Below are 15,474 nucleotides of genomic sequence, written 5' to 3'. Positions count from 1 at the left end.
TGACTTGCAAGGAAGGAATAAGATTCTTTTAAAGTAAACACTCCAATAGGTCTCATACCCCAATGCAATATGTCTTTGTCCTATGAAAATCATATTTTTCTTTCCAATAATTCTTGTTGAATACTTTCCCAAGGCAATTCTTGGGACAAGCAAAGCCAATCTTCCTTAACTTTACACCATTGCCAGAGCGTAGAATCTAGCTCTAACTTCCAACGGTCTATAACCCTTACCACTCCCAAACTAGTTGTAAATGTTTTAAGAATACAAAGGTCTTCTCGCTCAGATAATGGTGGTAATTGTTGCCAAACCTCATCCCAAACAAAGCCAATTCTCCCTTCTACACCTCCCAAAAAACATGTTTCCTCACAACCTCTTGATTCTCCTGAGCCCACATCCATAACCTTGAACCAACGATGGTTGAATCATATCTTAGTCTCTCCTCTCACGACATGAAATGTGCATATTTCCTCAACCAAATCTGCTTCCATAATTCATCACCCCTATCACCCATCATCACCATAATTTCGCCCCTAGGGCAGGATTTAGTGTTTATGGATCACACATACCTAACCCCCCAACCAACTTTGGAAGGACAAGTGTCTCCCATGCCACCAAAGACCACCTCTTCACCTTATTCGAGCCCCGCCAAAGGAACCCTCTCTACTTTGAGATAAAATTCTTCCAGATAGCTTTTGGTGTTGGCATGGCTAACATTTGATAAATCAGAATAACCTGCAACATTGACTTGGTGAGAATTAATCTCCCGACCAGATTCAAAGCTCGAAACATCCAATTGTTAATCTTGTTGGTAAGCTTCAAAGGAAGATCTGTCCAACACGAAATTCTCTTCAGATTTAAAACCAAAGGCACCCCCAAGTACTTAGAAGGAAGAGAGGCTCTTAAAAACACTAACACTCGAGCTAAATGACACTGGACTGATTCCTTACAGTTAAAAAATAAAATACTTGTCTTCTCATTCTTAACAGGCATACCTGAAACTTCCATAAAGATTGAAAGTAGAGAATGAACCTCTTTCACTTCTTTGAGGTTAGGTTGACCAAATAGACACACGTAATCAAAAATTTTTTGGTGCATCACTAGAAGATATTCACCAAATAAATGCAACCCTCTAAGAGTCCCTCTAGAACAAGAATTTAAAGAAATCGACCCACCCCTTCCATTGCCAAAATAAATAAGAAGGGAGACAACAGATCCCCTTGCCTAAGCCCACGAGACGAGTTGAAAGTACCAGAAGGAGAACCATTAATCAAAATAGAGAAGAAGGGTGTAGAGATAAGAGATCTCACCCAAGAAATCCAATGCTAAGAGAATCCAAAAGCATCAAGGACCTGCAATAAGTAATCCCAGTTGATCTTGGCATAAGCCTTAGTCAAATCAATATTTAGTTATCGTCATGCTTGGTTCTTTAGATTCTTTAGGGAGTGAATGATCTCATGTACTGCAATATGTCTTAAATTTGTTGACCCTCCATAAAGTTAGTTTGTTTTGGAGAAATGAGCTCCTTCAATAATGGTTTTAGGCGATTAACAATAACAGTGGCAATCACCTTATAATTACATTGCATAATGCAAAGGGTATAAATTCAATGGGATCTTTAGATTTTACTGCCTTAGGGATTACAGAAATAAATGTGGCATTCAAGCCTCCCCAAATTGACTGAAACTTTATAGATTCCTCCACCACCTCATGGATCTGATTTCTTAGAAAAATCCAACATGCCTTGAAAAAATATGAAGTGTACCCATCTGGGCTAGGCGATTTATTTAGAGACATTGCCATAATCACGTCTTCTATTTCTTGGAATTAAATTGTCCTCGTCAAAGTTGTATTTTGCTCCCTGCTAACAATTTTTGGAATGCATTTTGTAATCATTTTAATAGTTGGTTGCCTATTGTGAGAAGGTTCAGTAAGTATGCCCTTATCATAAGAAATCAACTAATCTTCAATTTCCTTATGTTGAAGCTTCCTCGATCAATCACTTCTGGTTAGCAAAAGAAAATTGGTTGAAATTCACGTGTTGTATGTTGGATTTGTGAAAAAAAAAAGAGTTTTTCTCACCCTCTTTTAACCAATCAACTGTTGATTTTTGTCGCCAAAATGTTTCTTCCTGTTGTCTTCTCATTTCTAACTTGTTCTGCGTGACCCCTCCTCCAACACTACATCCGAAGTGCATCCTTCTAAGATCATGCGTTGTTGAATCTCTTGCATCTGACACTCCAACCACTGTTTTTCCTCCAAAATATTTCTTATTACAAAACTTAATATTTGCTTTCAATTATTTTAGTTTCAACTGGAAGGTATGCACCTTATTCTTTCCTTTCACATTAATTTCCTCCCACCATACTCTTGCTTTCTCTACAAACTCTGGCGCCTGAAGCCAAAAAAATTCAAAGCGAAAGGGTCTATTATGAGGGGCTTCTTTAAGGTCAATCTCCAATTGAACAGGCCAATGATATGATCCAAGGCAAGGAAGAATGTCCAATTCAATGGAAATATGCTTGTCCATAATTGCTTCAGAAACTAAAAAATGATCTAAACAACTCACCACTTGATGTTTCCCCCCTTCTATTGTTCCAAGTAAATGAGGGTTGACACGTCCACCAATTATAACCTATCAATAAACTCCGCAAAAGAGGCAGATTCTGAATCCCTCCCTTTTTTTCATCCAAAGTCGTAATAAGGTTGAAATCCCCTCCAAGAGTCTACATGGAATCACAAATAAGACTCTTATGTGCCTAAATATTCTCCAAGAATGCTAATTTCTCCCCCACCATGTGAGGACCATAGAGCACCATCAGGCTCACCATATCTTCAAAAACAAGATAGTGAAATTTTCTTGTCAAAACTCGAGGGTTGGCCAACCAATCCTTAAAAATTACTTCCATTGGATTCCACAAAATTTTTAATCCACTAGCACTACCCCAGGCATCAATAGCCATAACTTCTTCATCAAATGGCACCTATTTCATGCAATTTAGACATTGAAGCTTTGGTTTCTTACAAAATCACCAAGGCAGGCTTTTAAGATTTTATCCTTTCTTATAAATATCGTTGTTTCTCTTTGTTATTTATACCCAAAATATTCCACGCTATAATTTTAATTGAGACAAGTGTTGAGAGTTCGGGAAAAACTTCGAAATCATTGTTGCTTGTTCAAAATTGATTAGCTTTTCACCAGTGTTATGAAGCAATTCATATGATGTCTTCATTCCTTTCCTTTTTACATCTTTTAGTAGTAGCTCTTACCTTTGTCCTTCATATCTTGCAAGGGTCGGACATCATTACCCCCCACCTTACTCTGACCCCTTTTATTCTTCCAGCTCAAAAAATCATGTGTATATATATCCCCTTGATCCTTCAATAGTTTCACCAAATCCTGCATCATTCAGTCATTAATAAGATTAATGGGAGTTCATTCCCAATACCCTCCAAAAATTTTGGAATCCAAAAATCAACTAGGAGAGAGTAAGGTCAAACCAAATTGGTGCTGCCAAAAACTCTTCCTTGTTCAGATTAAAGCATTCTTCCCAATGTTGCATATACAACCTTGCATTATTAAAAAATATGGGCCACCCTCAAAAACCCTATCCTTATCCTCCAAGTTGGAGAAAATCACTATGAAAAACCCTTTCGATCCTAATTTCAAATCCACCTCTCCTTTAGGCTGCCATTTATGTTGAATCCACTTCTCTAGTTGTATTTATTTTGGCCATCCTCCAACAAACTTGCAAATGAAAGCATGGTCTTTCAACCACTTGTGATGATCTTCCAAACTATTCGGGGGAATTACAAATATGGGATTTTTAACCACCTTTGGTAAACAATGTCCTTAAAAGGCAACTTGCCATTGTTGATCCGAACTTAAACAGGAACCAAACAAATTACAGATATAGCCATAAATATAGAGACACAGTCGAAATAACACTTCAGTTCATTAATATCAAATACTGAAATATGCTTACAAACAAAATGGAAATAAAACTAACTCGAACGATGGTAGCTTATCTTTGAGAAGAGATGTAGCGGCTACATGCCTCAGAACTATGTTACAATGAGGCTCAGAGGCCTATTTATTATTGAGGAATAATGGAAAACCCTAAACATCCAAAAACCTAACCCTAGGAGATGAAGCGCCAAAACTATGGGCCCCGTTTAGTTAAATTGGTACATCAACTTCCCGGGGTCGTAACTTTGGCATATGATCTCTATTTGATGTGCACAATACCTCATTAGAAAGATCTATCCAAGGAATACAATTTTTGAATGCAAACATTAGTCAAACATCAACGTTTTCCTGGTTTTCCCAAAAAATGTTTGGGACCTCAAAACAACTCCAGAAGTTCAGGACCTAAAAAACTGCCAAAAATAGTAAAATGTGCTACAATTAAGGAAACTGAAAATTTGAAAGAGACAATGTTGGAGGTCCAAGTGGAATAGAAAGGTGGCCACCAATATCCACCTGGAACAATTGTGCCCCCAAAATTGAAATTTTGTTAGAATTCCCACTGACCCCTGGTTTTTCTACACTATTTGCTCCTCATTTCAAATTTCTTGTCACTGCATTCCTAAAGGAGGGATGCCCAACGTGCCCCCCTCCCCTCTCCTCCACCAAGGCACTCATTTACATCACTCGGTATCAACCAGAAATTAATTCATACCTGAAATCCCAACAAGAAAATCAATGGAAGTGAACAAACCCTAATTTCAAACTCTAAAACCCTTGAAACTCGTCATTCCTAAAAAATGTTTCAAAAAAAGAGTACTTATACACATCATTGTTAAACAAAATAATTTTTTTTGCTACACATCATGTAATATCAATAAATATTATTTTTTGTCAATTCCATATTAAGTAGTGAAGAAATTACATATCTCTCTCATACTAAAAACTATTTATTTATTTTTATTTATTTATTTATTTATTATTATTATTATTATTTTTATATAAAATTGATCTAATATTAAGGTAAAAATTGAAATATTTTATTTGTGGCTGACGTTATTTTTTCGTTATTACTATTTGTTATTTATTAATGTAAATATTATTTTTAAATATAATGTTACATGACAACATATCCCCCATACTGAGTTGTAAAGCACCTCTCGACACAACTAGCTCAAATCACATGGCCATTATGATTAAAGTTATCATTATCGTGTTATAATTGAGGATAAAAATGCATACTTATTAAGTGTCGAATTTCATGCTCAGTAAATGATAATCAGATGTTTGTTGAGGACCAACTCACACCCATGTTGATGGATACAACAATTTTACTTTGTATTCCAAGTCACACAGTTATCGAGGATTAACATGCTTTTTAGGAACTCCCCTTAAAGCACAATATCTCGCTTTCTCGTCACAACACTTGCTAGCATGCCCATTTTGTGGAGGGCTTATAGTTTCCCATTTGTAGGATTACAATATATCTATCCTTGGACATAATACATCTTTCACTTGGTTATAATACTTGTGTACAAGGCCATTTTCCAGGGAGGGGCATACAAAGCACAATGAATTTTATGAACAAAACATAATATATCTACAAATGCAAATGCAATGGGATAATAGATATATGATTTACAATGATCCTTGTGATGGTATATAAAGATACATTGATGATCATGAGGTGATGGGGATGATCTGTGATGTTTAGTTATTGTTATTGTTATTACTTCTACATTGCATTATGTAACTTTACAATCCTTGCCTTCAAGACACTTCATCCTCAATGCATTGATAAGAATAATCAATTTAAATGACTGTTTTTTCTCATCCACTTGCCAAGGGAATCTTAATCGTCCTTGATTTACGTATAAGGAGAGAATCGCATTCGAACTTGTCACTTGTGGAAATTGTTTTGGCAATTTGCTCCTTTAGCTAAATTTATGCTTCCCATATGCAGTTGAATGCAATAATGTGATAATATCTTCATATTCTAATTTTAACTAGGAATTGATTTTTTCATAGCTCAATGTTATTGACTTATCAAACAACAATGGCATAATTATTTAGTATGTTATTTTTGTCATTTATATTATCTTGGAGTCAATTTTGGAGATGATATTGCAAGTCCCTTAGGAGTATATCCATGCAAGTTTACAACATTTATATATGTATAATATCATTTATTTTTTTCTTTTCTTTTGGTTTTGTAGGTGGGACTACCGAGAGGTTTTAAACCAGTGACCTTAACATCAAGGAGTGTCTTAACAATACAACCAAACACTGTCTTTTCAAAGTCCCATGGACTATAATAGAACTCTTTAAACATGATAAGGATTAAATTAAGACTATAAAACTTATTTGTTGACTGGGCTACAATATTAAATATTGTAATGACTAATTTTATCTTAATATTTTGATTTGAATTATTAATACCTTATGTCTTTGAGGAAACTATAAAATCATTAACCATACCCGACATATTTTATGTAATATGGAAATCCCATTTGATGATTCAACTTTAATAATATGTTATGCTCATTGTCAATGTTTGCACTTTTACCAAATGATAACATGCAATCCATCAAATTTAACACCATGTTATGCTCGTGATCAACAATTGTACTTCTAGTGAGCATAAAATAGTGATCTTCTTCTTTTTTTTCTTGCAAAATTCCACAAATGGATCTTTAGTACTCAGATACTTGACATACTTCCTAGTCTCTCAAGCATACAGCTATGGTCCTCACGTATTTATCCCAAAGGATCAATTTCTTTTTGTCAAGCTTCATCAACTCCATAATCATTTTCCAATGGAAAAACTTGCTATGCTACTTCATGAATTTGCCTTTGTCCCCCCATTTTTCCCATTTATTTCTTGTATTTTCATGGAGCAATGTTTGAATTCAAGAATTGTGATCAATTTTGGTACTTTTTCTAACTTATGTCCACCAAATTTACTGTTACCCACTAGGACCTACTCGTAGAAGACATGATAGATAGTTGTTTTTGTCATCCTTAATGACTTGAAGGATATAGTCATTGATACTAGTGGATACGTTAGACATATTATGAGTAGTATCATAAATAGTTTTCCTTTCTTCGAGGATGTGACTAGAGTTGCATAATGTTGTCATTGATTTCAAGCTAGAGGGAGACCTATAAGTGGGAGCATGACCCAAAGTGAGATCTCAATCAAAGGAGAGAGCACTAGCAAATTTGGGCATGGAAAGAGCAAAAGGGGAGCAAACCTCAAAATTTCACTGTAAGAAGCAAAGTGGGGGGGGGGGGAGAACCTAAAATTTCATACAAAGGGGAAGAAACCTTGAATTTCATTAACATGAAAAACCACACAAATCCAGTGCCTTTTGCACCATTGTCATTAGTTAATGGACAAAAACTTTGGTATCGATTGTCGGTTTGCCTATTGATATATTGGCATATTAGAGTTTGTACAATAGAGAGTTCACCAAAATCACCAAAATCTCAGTTTTTTAGAGCTCTTGTTCGCGAAGGTGCTTAGGGTTAGCGCCTAAGGGCTAAGCACCCCTCAACATATTGGTATATCACCAATTTTACAAGGCAAAGCACTCCATTTTTCCCGATATCTCGAGATTTGGTAAGCACTCATCACATTAGGGATTAAGGTTTAGCTCTCGAGGGCTTAGAGCCTTCAACATATCAACATTTTTCCCTAATAAGCAAAAAGCACAAAGTTTGGGATTTTCCCGATATCCAATATAATTGCTCTCAGTCATAACGCTTGGTCTTAGGGAGACTAGCTTCAGTGCTAAGGGCTTGGAGCCCTTGGTACAATGACACCCAGAATAATTTGTGGTGCACTCGTGAATGAATTTGTTAATATCTCGATATGAATTAACAAAGCCCTCAATTATGGCCCTTGATTGCAAGGTGCTCAAGCTCTAGCAACCAAAGCTACAAGCTTGTAGAAAAATTTGATTTTATGGATGATTATAGTGCTAAAAATTTCAGAGATTTTTTCTGATTACCTGATGAAAGGTGAACATTGGTGTTTTGAGACCTCTAATGCCCTTGGTCACTATATGAGCTAAAGTGTACGCCGATAAGAAAAATTGGGTTTTAGCTCTCATTCGATATCATGATAAAAAAATGGGCCCGATCACATCATATGGTATATGATGCAAAGGTAAGGCATATAAGCAATTTTTTTTTTTAAAGGTTGGAATTAAGGGAGCTACAAGGTATGCTAAGCATTGACATAGTCATTGGTTATATTCATAAGCACCAAACCTTTGAAGAGGTTTGGAATGAAGGGAATTGATAAATGTTAAAGCATTATACAAGTTCTAAAAAGTGCTTGGCTAAAAAATGTCAATTATTGACGTGTGGAATTAAAAGGAGTGGCAAGTTTAAAAGATAAATGTAGATAATTGCAAAAGAGCATGGTGAACCCAATAAGAGGAGATTAAATATCAAATATGAATGAGGTGGCTACAAGAATTTGAGGAGCAAAGTGAACAAAAGAAGAAAGTATTAAAGATCAAAGAGAGGAAGGAGGTGACCGCAAAGAATTAAAGAAGAGTAGAGTGGACCCGGTAAGAACATATAGTAGATCAAATATAAGAGGGGTTGGTGTCTCCTATAAGTTGGTTCCTATCTTTAACACCCCTCCATTCTGTACTACATTATTGTAAACCTCAGACAAGTTCAAGCTAGGTATAATATCCTCCCTTGTGTGTTAAAGGTTGTAGACCTAAGATGAGGAAAGCTAGGTTTGATACCCTCCTTTGTGGGTTAAATAATTCCACACCTAAGCTGAGGAATTCTATGTAATATGTAATATGAAAAGCAAATGTATTATTAAATATATTAATAAAATAAATCACTTGGAGGGTGGAGCACCAAGAGAGAGGAGATGCTTGCCAAATCCCATGAGGAATGGGATAGAGATGAATCTTTCATGATAAGCTTCTAGATGTGATTCTAGATAAGCTTGGATGGATTGGATATCCATCGGATGGATGGGAGATAAAGATCCATCGAACATAAAAGCTTTGCGGGAGATAAAGACAATCCTTTATGTGGAAAAGCGTCGTGGAGATAAAGACGAGCTTTTCCGGATAAGACCTAGGAAAATGGAAAAATCCATAAAGCGGGATGCCGCTAATGGTAACTAAATCATGAAAGAGGGTATTAAATACCCAGTGCATTGATCAATTGAGGACAGTTGATCCTTGGCAAGATCTTCGGCTCGGGAGGAATCAGAGGTGATTCATGGCTGGGTGGTGGTGCTCCTCCCTCCAAGTGAGGTTTTAGTTGGTGTCAGATGCGTGCAATGTTTAGTATGATAATTTTTACTCTCTCTCTCTCTCTTGTTTAATTGCATGTGATTATGTGAAGATTTTATTCAGTTTCTTTGCTATGGGAATGTTGCATGAATTACCTGTGCTTATTAATAGATTTAATGATGTTGCATGGTATGTGTTCATGTTTAATCCTTACATGATAAAGTATTAAATCATACAAGTCATTTATATGGATTGCTTAATTACTTCTCCGATGGAAATGATGGATGGAATAATGCATGTGACTCACATATGATCTCATATGCATGTCAAGGTTATTATGATCATATTTACATTTGATAAGGAGGGATAGTATGCTTGGTATTATGCAAAGGTTCATGCATGTGGAATAGTTATGCAGGAATATCTCCCATAGAATTGTCAATGATTCACCACTATCTATGTCATGCATAAGGAAGCTTGATACTCTTGCATGCTGCATAGAGAACTGATGGTGCCATGTCGCATATAGGTATTAGGATTTTAATAATTGTTCCTAGCCTTATTAGTTATAGCAAAACTCAACATTTATTCCAATTATGAGTTCTATAACTATATGCTATAATTTAACCCTTTGTCCTAGTTGCATCTTAATGGCTAAGGGATGATCTAAAGAGTTCTGAATTCACTGTATCTGTAATGATTGATTTAAATGGAGAAATCCTTAATTTAATGGGGCCTAACGGTGAAATTTCCAGGTAGGCTAAGGAGGTTCGTTACACTATCAATCAGTAGAGGGGATTGGTGACTCTTATAGGTTAGTGCTTACAAAGCATCGAGGGGATTGGTGTCTCCTGTAGGTTGGTGCCTACAAAGATCAATCAATTAAAAGAATTTTTGTGGCTTTTCCCTAAGGGATTTCCACTTATATCCTATGTTACATGTTGTTAGGGTCCCACCCTAACCCCCTTATTTATGTAATAGGATCGAGTCATAGTTATAGTTAAGTAAAGAGTCAATAAAGCCCATATTAATAATTGTAGGTGGTTAACCCACATTTAATGACGGGACCAAGTTAGTTGCAAATGGGTCGTGGTATTAGATAGATGGTAATAAGAACCATGGTATTGCCTGTATGAATCCTATATAAAGGATAGAGACTCCCTGCGAGGAGCATCGTGTCTTATTTTGTAATCGAGCTCAGCTCTATTAGAGGTTGCCCCCTCGAAGAGGCAAGTGAACTTTGCTTTCTGAATAATAAAATACTTGCTATTATTGCTCATTGTTCTATGTTCTGGGTATATTTCTTTGCATATTTGGTATTCTGGTATTGTCTTGCAGGTTAAGAGCATAACAAGTGGTATCAGAGCACTTTCTAGGGCTTGTGGGATCTCTAATTTTTTGGCAAATTTTTTTGGCTAGAGATGTGTTCCGGCGTCTTTAAACCACGGGATCTGTCGTTGAGCGCATAAAACTGCAGATTTGGGGAGGCATGCACGCAGGAAATACAAGAGGCGGTCACGCTTGTTGGACTCCCTTGTAACCCCTGTGGGTACCCCTTTGAGTAGTAGCGCATTAGACAGAACCGCACACGGACTATCTTCTAAGTACCCTCTGGGCATATCGGAAGCCCCCTAGCTCCCTTGAAACCTCGCCATAGATAAACCGTCGGCCGAGTACTATTGCCAGACCCTTATGTATATTGCGATCTGTAGCACCTAACACTCCTGGAGACCATAGTTCTCTTCTCTATCTCGGGATCATGCATAATCTCTGCCAAATCAGATCTCCCAAGTGGGGTTTTGCAGCAGCAGCAGCAATCAGTTCCGCCGTTCAGATTTATCCGAACAACCATTCAAATCTATTAGATCCATCAGATCCGCAGCAGTAATCAGTTCTGCCATTCAGATCTATCAAATCAGCCATTCAGATTTCTCAGATCCATCAGATCCACCATCCAGATCTGAGTAGTTGAGTGGGTTCCTATACCGAGGCGCGATTTTCGCAGGACTTTTAGCAGCATTGACATTTTCGGGATTCAGCGACTGCAGTGTTCCTAAGCAAGGAGTAAAAAAAAAAAAAAAAAAAAGTCTGAGACCCCCCGGGGCGCTTATTGGTGACTTAGCCCATAAGAATCAGGACAACGAGCTGAGCAAGGTGGTACCATTCAATTGTTAGTGCCAAAAAATTCGGGCGTCCCAAATTTCAAGTAAATCGGCTCGGTGCATGGTACAAACTAGAAATCAAGCTATGGCAAATGAGAGGATGGATAGCCTTGAATCATCCTTGAAAGACATCCAAGCATAGCTGAAGGAAATAACTACAACACTCTCTAAGGGCAAGGTGGAGGCACGTGAGGAGGCATATATTGGCAATGAAAATAGTGAGGGTGAGTCTAGCCAGTCTCTTCACCTCTTTGGCACCCCCCAACCATCCCATCCGCAACCTCCCAAGTTGGACATGTATAAATTTGATGGCTCTAACCCGACCGCATGGATAGCACAAATGGAGCAATATTTCACACTAAATTACATCCTGGATAATGCAACTCAGCTTAGTGTGGGTATCATGTACTTGGACAATGAAAGATGGCAATGGTGGCAATGGCATCAACGTTGCTATGGAAGGCCCTTGACGTGGGATACATTCAAAAAAGCTCTTATGGATCGCTTTGACCATGAATCTAACTTTTTGGGCCGTCTCACTAAGCTCAGACAGACAGGAACAGTGGATGAATATATTGCAGCCTTTGAAGCCTTAGCTTTCCGCACTGGAGGTCTACAAGATGAGTTCTACACGGAATGTTTTGTCAGTGGTCTCAAAGAAGCCATACAAGCCCACGTCCGACTGCACCACCCTCCCTCATGGCTGCAGGCTTGTAGGATAGCTCGTGAAGTAGAACGTGCGTTAGTGGCCCAGTCCAATCACCCAAATTTCACCGCCAAGGGTCGCCCCCCATAGGCTCACAACACTACCCAAACACTCAAGGTTCAAAAGGTGTCACCTGCAGAAATGGCGGAAAGAAGAAAGCAAGGATTATGTTACTATTGTGATGAAAAATACTCCCCCGGGCATAAATGCAAGGAGCCCAAATTCTTTCAAATTGATGCTACTGATCACAGTTCATCGGAGGAAGCCCCACCACTTGAGGAACCAGAGGAGGAAGAAGAGGACAACCAGAAGGACAATGTACCTGAAGAACCAGTTATTTCGCTGCATGCTTTGGCAGGGATTTCTTTGCCTCAAACTCTCAAAATTAGAGGTTTTATTAAGCATCACCTAGTATTAGTCTTGATTGATAATGGAAGTACACATAATTTTATCCATTAAAGAGTCGCGGAAGCATTGCATTGTTTTGTACGAGCAGTTTCTAACTTCCAAGTCCAAATTGTTAATGGGGGAACAATGAAATGTGAAGGCCACTATGAAAATGTCAAACTTCAAATGGGGGATTATCAGTTAAAGACCCACATGTTTGCCATACACATGGAAGGGTGCGACATTGTCCTAGATGTTGAATGGCTTCGCACACTTGGCCCAATCACAATGGATTTCTAGGAGTTATATATGAGCTTTAAGCGCAACAACCACACACATACCCTCCGCGGACTCCAGGCGGGAGCTCCCTCTATCATCAGCTCACATCGGATGGAAAAATTGTTTAAAAAAGGCCATCATGGAGTTATAGCTCAATTTAATGCCATCCAAGCCTTCGAACCCCATTCTCTTCAGATTCATCCTGAGATGCAATAGATCTTAAATAACCATCTACCAGTCTTTGACAAGCCTCATGAGCTTCCACCCTCGAGAGGGGAACATGATCATAGCATCACTTTGGTCCCAGGGGACCAACCACCAAATGTGCGCCGATATAGATATCCGTTCACCCAGAAGAATGAAATAGAAAAAATAATCAAGGAACTTTTGGAAGCCGACGTCATTCGTCCCAGCATTAGTCCTTATTCATCACCAGTGGTCATGGTGCTCAAGAAAGATGGGGAATGGTGTATGTGTCCAAACTTTAGGGCCCTTAATACGTTGATAGTCAAAGATAAATTTCCCATTCCGGTTGTTGATGATTTGCTGGATGAACTAAATGGGGCTCAATTCTTCACTCAACTGGATCTTCGCTCAGGCTACCACCAAATTCGCATGAAAGAAGTCGACATTCCAAAGACTGCTTTCCAAACTCATGAAGGCCATTATGAGTTCCTGGTCATGTCGTTCAGTCTTTGTAATGCCCCATCCACTTTTTAGAGCCTTATGAACCACCTGCTCAAACCATATCTCAGAAAATTTGTCCTTGTTTTCTTTGATGACATCCTCATCTATAGTCGCACTTGGGTCGCACATCTTCAGCATGTAGATCTGCTCTTGCAACTGCTCCGCGAGCATAAATTATTTGTTTAGATGTCCAAGTGTTCTTTTGGCATGGAAGAAGTTGAGTATTTCGGCCACATTGTGGGGCGTGAAGGTGTCAGGGTGGACTCGAAAAAGATCCAGGCAATGCAGGATTGACCTCAACCTAAGACCTTGAAGAGCCTGAAAGGATTTTTGGGTCTCACGGGCTACTATCGCAAATTTGTCCGCAATTATGGTCGCATTGCGAGGCCCCTCACTCAACTCCTCAAGAAAAATTCATTCCTCTGGAATGATGAAGCACAATAAGCCTTTAAAGCTCTCAAAAATGCCATGTGTTCCACTCCAGTCTTAGCACTACCCGACTTCACCAAATCTTTTGTCATTGAATGTGATGCTTCGGGTACGGGTATTGGGGTGATCTTAATGCAGGAAGGTCGACCCTTGGCCTTCACAAGCCAACAACTAAGTGGGAAGAATATGGGACAATCTACCTATGATAAGGAGATGATGGCCATCTTACATGCAGTAGATACCTGGCGACCATACTTATTGGGGCGACACTTCCAAATCCGCATAGACCATCAAAGCCTTAAATATTTTTTGGAGCAACGCATATCCTCACCACAACAAAATAAATGGATCGCCAAAATGCTGGGATATGATTATGAGATAATTTACAAGAAAGGGCGCGAAAATGTTGTAGCAGATGCATTATCTCGCCAATTTGAGGAGGAAAGTACCTTGCTCGCAATTTCCCTTCCCATTCCAGAATGGATTGAAGAGGCTCACAAGGAATGGTTTTCACATCCCTGGCTCTCCCAACTCATTACTAAATTGCATGCGAATCCAAATTCCACCGAGGGCTACTCGTGGTCAGATGAGATTTTTCGCTACAAGGACAGAGTCGTAATATCACCAACATCCACCCTCAAAAGCCGCATTTTGGCGGAGTTGCACTCATCTCCCACTGCAGGACATTCAGGCTTTCAGAAGACGTATGATTGCACTCGAAGATCATTTTTTTGGACAGGCATGAAAAAGGACATTCTTACTTTTGTAGCTGAATGCAACGTCTGTCAATGCCACAAAGGAGAGACAGTCAAAGAAGCAGGTAGATCAGCATCGTTTAGAACGCCAATTTCAAGAAGGGGATTAGGTATTTTTGAGGCTGCAACCATATAAGCAAACATCACTCAAAGACAAGGGTTGTTAGAAACTATCTCCAAAATTCTACGGACCGTATCAAGTACTTCAACGCATTGGAGAAGTGGCCTACAAGCTAGCTTTGCCACCCACTGCAAAAATCCATCCAGTTTTTCATGTCTCATGCCTCAAGAAAGTGATTGGGAACAATTGCAAAATTCAAACCAGTCTACCTGAACTGGATGAAGAAGGGTCAATCTGGCTCCAACCTGAACAGGTCCTGGACACACGAGAATGGCACCTGTGTGGCCGCATGATCAAGGAAGTCCTCGTCAAATGGAAAGACACCTCTCCGGAAGATGCAACCTGGGAACCAACCACTATTCTTCAGCAGTTTCCGCAGCTTCAGCCTTGAGGACAAGGCTATTCTTATGGAGGAGGGCATGTTAGGGTCCCACCCTAACCCCCTTATTTATGTAATAGGATCGAGTCATAGTTATAGTTAAGTAAAGAGTCAATAAAACCCATATTAATAATTGTAAGTGGTTAACCCACATTTAATGACGGGACCACAGTTAGTTGCAAATGGGCCCTGGTATTAGATAAATGGTATTAATAAGAACCATGGTATTGCCCCATGGTATTGCATGTACGAATCCTATATAAAAGATAAAGACTCCCTGCGAGGAGCATCGTGTCTTATTTTGTAATCGAGCTTAACTCTATTCGAGGTTG

The 15,474-nt window shown here is 38.7% G+C and overlaps 1 pseudogene; it reads right to left on the bottom strand.

Annotated features, from left to right (window-relative positions):
* Window positions 1-11,147: 11,147 nt before the first annotated feature.
* LOC149229711 (receptor-like cytosolic serine/threonine-protein kinase RBK2) overlaps window positions 11,148-15,474 on the bottom strand; it is a 66,983-nt pseudogene continuing 62,656 nt past the window's right edge.

This window comes from Pinus tabuliformis, chromosome J, assembly GCF_031772625.1.
Source record: "Pinus tabuliformis cultivar Carrire ecotype Pingquan chromosome J, CPIR1, whole genome shotgun sequence".
Lineage (NCBI taxonomy): Eukaryota > Viridiplantae > Streptophyta > Pinopsida > Pinales > Pinaceae > Pinus > Pinus tabuliformis.
The sequence above is the reverse complement of the archived record's forward strand: the minus strand, read 5'-3'. Positions and strand labels throughout refer to the sequence as shown.